Raw genomic sequence first — 6,797 nt, 5'->3', positions numbered from 1 at the left:
GTAAAACGAAATTTTGAACTTTAAAAACCGAAACGAAATATGATCTGTGTTTTAATCAGATTGCGTCTCACTATAACACAGGGAAAATGTTGACCAGACGTTAAACCCCATTCCATTGTAAATATGTTAATTTATTATGATTGTATGATTATTTTAGCCAGGTTTGCCTACCATTCGTATTCTACAACTAACAGATATGCATCTAGATTTAGAGTATAAATATAATAGTAGCGCTGATTGTCACGAACCGTTATGTTGTAGAGTTAATGATGGACCACCAGGTATAGTAGACATTTCCTTACCTTTTATATACAACAGAAATAGTTTTGTATTAGTCCTGTTGACTGGGATTTGGGTGTCAAAGGGGTTCGACACACAGGTTGTAGATCGCAAGGTCTGTCATATATACAAAGTCGTGAGTTCAATCTGGTCGTGAGTTCAAAGGGGCTGGTTATTGTAGCCTTATAATGTAATAGTGTAGAGTCTGGTCATAATGGGACTGGATATTGCGATATAAGTATTAATATACTTTTGTTGGTTATTATAATAAACAGTAGGACGTTAAACTCTATTCCATTTCATTTCATATTATAATAAATGTATTAATGTTATTATTGTAGAAGCTGGTCATAAAGGGGCTGGATATTGGGGTGACTATAGACATTGCGATCTGGCACCAAGAACGTTTTATAGTATGATGGAATATCTAGAATCAATTAAAAACAAAGTAATTATTTATTAAAACTTTATTTTATTACCGCCCCCCCCCCCCCTCCCCATACCCACAACTTCATATTACATTGACCACAAGAAAGTTCCCTGAATAACTACATAGCTACAAAACTCAAAGAATGTTTTAATTCGAAAAACAACGTAACTTATATTACAACATACATTTATATTGAGCTAGTTTTAATTCTTTCTAGATCTATACACTAGACATGCGGCATACTCCTCGCAGGGTTTCGTTAATGGAAGTAAATTTCTGTTCCAAATTATAACTGGTCAATAGTCCGATTAACAACCAATAGCTAACTGCGTAACAATATCATTACGCTTTAAATTGGACCAAATATGTTTACATAACGTAATGTTTCACGATTTTATTACGCCCAATTAACCAGTGCATACCAGAATATTGCAAAAAAACTAATTGCGTGACAAACGAGGTTATCAAAACGGCAACAATGTAAACAATACTGTTTGGAGACGAACAATAATTTCTCCGTTTTTGTTTTTATACCTTAAATCAATGTCCAAAGTTTTAGGGCAGACTCCAGATTAAACGAAGGGCTGTCATATTGCTGTACTTGAGATAGATTCGATTGAACGGGAAGAATAGAGACACTCCCTCAAAAGCTCAAGTTTCAGAAGCCAATCCAGCAATGATCAGTGATGGATTTCTCGGATCATTGCTTCAGGAATATGGACATGCGGAGGCCTTGCCAATATTGCCTTATTTCTTGAAATGCGTATTCCCTCTATTATCTTCTTGAATAGCGACAACATCTTTCTTTGTAATTCTAGTTTGATATTATTTACTTCACCGGCGATATCCCCGCTCATAATATATGGAACCAGACGAGAGTAGATCAGTTGGCGAGAATCCGGGTATTTCAATCAGCATTAGAGCGCTACCTACCGGATAAACCTGTCTATTTTGCTGCTGGTAATCACGAGAGTTCTCCGTGTAATATGTAAGTAGCTTAACTGGTAACAGTTCCATTAATTTAGAAGTAAAAAGACGAAAATTAAATTTTAGATTTCAAAACACCGAATTACCTCCCTTGATCACATCAAGTAATTCCGTTAATCCTTTTCCAAATTGTATTTATTATTTATTTATTTTTTCTTATTTTGTTTTTTCTTTATTATTTTTTACATTATTATTATTATTATTATTATTGTACGGAATGGGGTATAAAACCAATGACGTGAATTTTCTTTTTTGTTTATTTCACTAATCCCAGAAATTTATTTCCAGATATGCTCCACCTTTTGTTACTGGGAATTTATCACAAGATTGGCTGTACGGAGCTTTCGCGGAAGTCTGGACAAAATGGATGCCCATGGATACTATAGACACCATCTTAAGGTGGGCACAATATTAGATATCATTTCACAAATTCATAAGTCTTAGTTATTATAATAACTTGCAAATATCTATGATTTGACTATATTATTATACTCTCTCGCTAAAGCCTTTGTTTTAATTGATTCAATACTTGGTTGTTTTCAATCTGATTAAAACACAGATCCTATTTCGTTTCGTTTTTTATAGTTCAAAATTTCGTTTTATTTGTCTGTACTACACTAGAATCTGGAAGAGTTGTTATATAACAGGATTAGCCAATGAAACCATCTGTAACGGCGCCTTCTTGGCATGCCATCCACGGAAATGTGGGTAAAGCATTAGAAACGTCACAGCTGGTTGATTAATCAATATTTGACGTCATGGGGTCAAAAGCTGCTCGTTTGACCCCTGACGTGAACTCCCACTACAACTTGTCAGAATTTTATGTAGTGTAGGCCATCGAAAGTATAAAAAAAGAAACGAAATATAGATCTGTATTTTAATTAGATTGGGTTATATTGAACATCATAATATTTATGTTCATCTTAATATGTAAAGTAATTAGGTATATTTTTTTAAAGTATTTTTTTTTATTTTTACCTCAAAATGGTTATTTTGGAGGGAATGATTGTATATAAACTGTATATTTTAGGGGCGGATTTTATTCAGTTTCACCATTACCTGGTTTAAGAATTATTTCCATCAATTCAAATCTAGGTACGACAGATAACTGGTAAGTCAATGTTTGTTACTATGTGCATTGTGTGTATTTATTATTATGGTGGACATTGGTCAACGCTGCGTCTATTTGTTGTTTATTGGGTCGTATTATGTGTATTTGGATATTAGTCCATGAGACGTGTATTTGTTATTTAGGTTGTTGCCAGTCAACATAATGTGTATTTGTTATTTAGGTGGTTGCCAGTCAACATAATGTGTATTTGTTATTTAGGTAGACATTAATCCACGAGACGCGTATTTGTTATTTAGGAGGCTATTGAGTAATAACACGTGTATTCTTTTATTTAGGTGAAAATTAGTCCACGAGACGTGTATTTGTTATTTAGGTGGTTATTGGGTAATAACACGTGTATTTGTTATTTAGGTGGTTATTAAGTAGTAACACGTGTATTTGTTATTTAGGTGGTTATTAGTCAACAATACAGATCCAGCAGATCAGTTACAATGGTTGGCTGATGAATTACAGGAAGCAGAGAATAACAATGAAAAAGTTCACATATTGATGCATCATCCGACTGCAAGTACTGGTATTAAACCATGGAACTTGAATTTCTTTAAAATTGTCAACAGGTAATTCTTTCATATTAACACATTTGTTTCGATCACGTGCTACGAAGACCGTCTTCTCCCTCGTCCATGCCCTATAAAGGGCGGCCGGAATTAGCAGTCCTCGATGCATGCCAATGCTACATTATATACATTGTACGAGTAGTTTATTTGGTATCTATGGGGATTGGGTGGAAGATTGGTCTTGGCTTTAAATCTGTCATGCACGGAGTCAAGAAGTTGATTTTGATCATCCACTGGTACGTGACAATCGAATTATTGAAATAAAATTGTTCCATGTTAGTCCCGGTTTGTGTTGAGCGGACGTTAAACCCCATTCCCTGTCTGACAGGAATTCGTATATACTTAGTTCTTGTCATATCCTGTATAATATTTCAATAGATTAATTATGATGTGGTATATTTATTGTAGATACGAAGGTATAATACAGGCCCATTTTAACGGCCATAGTCATGATGATTTCTTCACTGTATTTTATGATGAAGTCAATTTTACTCGACCAATCAGTACAGGGTTTGTTGCCGGAAGTGGTACTACATACAGTAATTTAAACCCAGGATTTAGAATTTATACCATTGATGGTAATTATACAGGAAGTTCCTGGGTACGTATTCTTATTATCTCCCGGCCAGATCTTATTCCATAGAGAGTTCGTCATTTTGAATGAAATTGAAGTCAAAGTTATTGTTCTGCTTACAGTATTAGTGGTGACGGGTTTTATATACGATGTACTACGGTATGCTTATCCTTTCTGAAACACCTGAAGGCCACTTCTCTTTTTCACGAGTGCACACAGGTTGCATTTGTGATGTACATTTGTTCAACCTATACAGCTACCTGTAAATCATTATTTCCCAGACACAACCATTATTGTGGAAATATATTTGAAAGCTATGAAGTAGTTTTATGAGATACAGAGCCAGGGTTGCTCCGTGCTCGATCCCTGCGTTGGCCTAGAAAGTTCATCGAGATTTTCCGACGCGGTTCCACTCAAGACCGTAAAGGTCTTATACATAGGTCTATGTCTTTCGACTATTTTGTTCAAAGTTTTAATTATATTTTTCAGGCTATATTAGATTTTGAGAATTATGTGGCTGATATCAGTGAATTAACGGTCAAGACCACACCAGTGTGGATGAAAGAATATTCAGCCAAGGTATTCAATCAGAATCTGTAGTGATTTTAATACTAGCGTTGAATTTAGTTTGATTATCTCCCTTTAGCGTGATTTATTCCCCTGAAATAACGTTGATCTATATATAAGCGTAGTAAACATTTATACAAGACCGGCATTTGATTTGATTTTGTTAATGTCTACCTCTTTTAAACAAAATCAGTTCATAACATATGAAAACAACTTATTATACTGCGTATCATACTAATTATCTCCCTTAGACAAGAGTTATCTCCCGTTCAATCATAATGCCAATTCTTGTAATAATAATAAAATCTATTTGGATATAAAAGAAACTAATCAATTCTTGCGTAAATTAATAGCACAAAGAGATGTTTTTAAAAGAAAATCCATATCACCTGATAAAATTTGTTTCATTTCAGGATGACTATAACATGGGAAGTTTATATCCATCTGACTGGAATGATCTAATCTATAGAATGAAAGATGATGACGCGCTCTTCCAGAAGTTCGATAAGTAAGTTGGCTAAATAAATCTAATAAAACTAATTTTGATTCATTTAAATATTTGTATTAATTTGCAATTAAATTGTACAGAATTAGGAAAATTATAGAAAAGTAGATATATGCGGAAATGGAGTACTTGGGGATAATTCAAGGGAGAATACCTGTTAATGCCAGAAATCCCATATCTAAACAGATAAGAATAATAAGAAATAAACAGAAAGGAAACCATTTACAATTGGCGGAAGACTGGATGTTTATTTCTGTTATATGTTGTGTCGATTGGGCGTTAATCCACCCCCACCCTCCCTCATTTTTATATGTTTATTATTCCTTCAGATACCGGTACAAGTTGGCTGCCAATGGACCATGTAAAGGAAGTTGTAAAACTAGTTCATTATGTTCGTTAAAAACAGCACAAATAGGACATCCAGATTTATGTAAAGATCTTCAATAGTAATATAATTATTATTTTTTAAATTTATAGTTGATTACCGCCATTTTTCCATTTGTATGTGTGTATTACTTATTGTAAATATTTTGTGTCACACCGGTCACTCCGCAACCATGAACATATGTCAACTCGATTTATGTAAAGATGTTGAATAGTAAAATAAGTAAAAGTCGTTGATTACCATCATTGTTTCATGTATATACGTGTATTGCTGATTGTTATAAGTTATCACATTGTCAATCGTAGGCTAAACTGACTGTCTATAGTTAGCACCACATGAGAACAGAGACGAAGCTAACTGACTGATATTTTAAGTTCAAAATCGATGATTGATTTTAGTCGATAACACCAAGTATACTTCGAGAATTTTGAGAAGCATAAATTATTTTTATATTTAATCAAAACGAAAATGTTTATTTAGACTTCGTGTGTGTGACAGGTATAGAACGGGTTAGAGTCATATTACAAACTAGTATATAAAATTTTGAATATGGCCATAATTCAGGGCAGATATTTATTCTCAGAGTTACCTGTGTGTCAAATGTCCTTTTATGTTACTCCACAACAACGCAAATAAGAGTCCAACTCACCAAAAAGAGGAAATACATGTATCCCCAACGGTGCGTAAAATAGTAAAAGGGGCAAAGGATTTTATCTGCCGCGTACTCGTCTTGCATGACACGCATCCTGACTACGGACAGATTGAACCTAGCAAATTTCTAGTTTACTAACAGGATTGAAATGTATCTAAAATAATGTGACCACTGTACAGAATAAACCAGTCCAGTGTTTAAATATTATTCCTATTTATTTGTATATAATAAATCAGATCTTATTAAATTATTTTGTTTCATTCTGTGATCATCTCCCGTTTCTAAATAGATCCATCCGATGCTACTGTATGAAATACTCCTGCTGCACGATTTACCCAAATCAACCGTTATTTCCCCGTTATATCATAATAATCTGTATATATTTTTGGTACTATATGGTAAATCGTCAGTTTGGTGTACTATCTTAAACACTTGAATCATGTCATTTCTATCACGCCTATACTCCAGAGTCGGTAGGCCTAAGATTCTCATTCTATTTTCATACGATATTATATCCATTGTTGGAATTAGCTTAGTTGCAAGACGCCGCTATCTTTTCAAGCACCTTGATACGTTTCGCCAGATGGTGACGTGAGTGAGACGTGACCACACACAAGCGGTTTCACCATCCATAATGGCACTAACATATCGTTCTCCAAGATTAAAATAAATAGGAAACATAGTTATTTAGACTTTGACCGTATCATGATAAATCTCATAAACTGCAAC

The 6,797-nt window shown here is 34.1% G+C and overlaps 1 long non-coding RNA gene across 1 annotated transcript; it reads left to right on the top strand.

Annotated features, from left to right (window-relative positions):
- The first annotated feature begins 1,533 nt into the window (after window positions 1-1,533).
- On the top strand, window positions 1,534-6,318 carry LOC126823769 (uncharacterized). The gene is made up of 8 exons (XR_008788588.1): window positions 1,534-1,697; window positions 1,985-2,095; window positions 2,727-2,807; window positions 3,218-3,385; window positions 3,794-3,986; window positions 4,449-4,538; window positions 4,940-5,034; window positions 5,361-6,318. It is a non-coding gene; the product is annotated as an uncharacterized LOC126823769 (long non-coding RNA).
- Window positions 6,319-6,797: the final 479 nt, after the last annotated feature.

Source organism: Patella vulgata, chromosome 6, assembly GCF_932274485.2.
Source record: "Patella vulgata chromosome 6, xgPatVulg1.2, whole genome shotgun sequence".
Lineage (NCBI taxonomy): Eukaryota > Metazoa > Mollusca > Gastropoda > Patellidae > Patella > Patella vulgata.
This window is presented reverse-complemented; position numbering and strand designations above follow the sequence as displayed.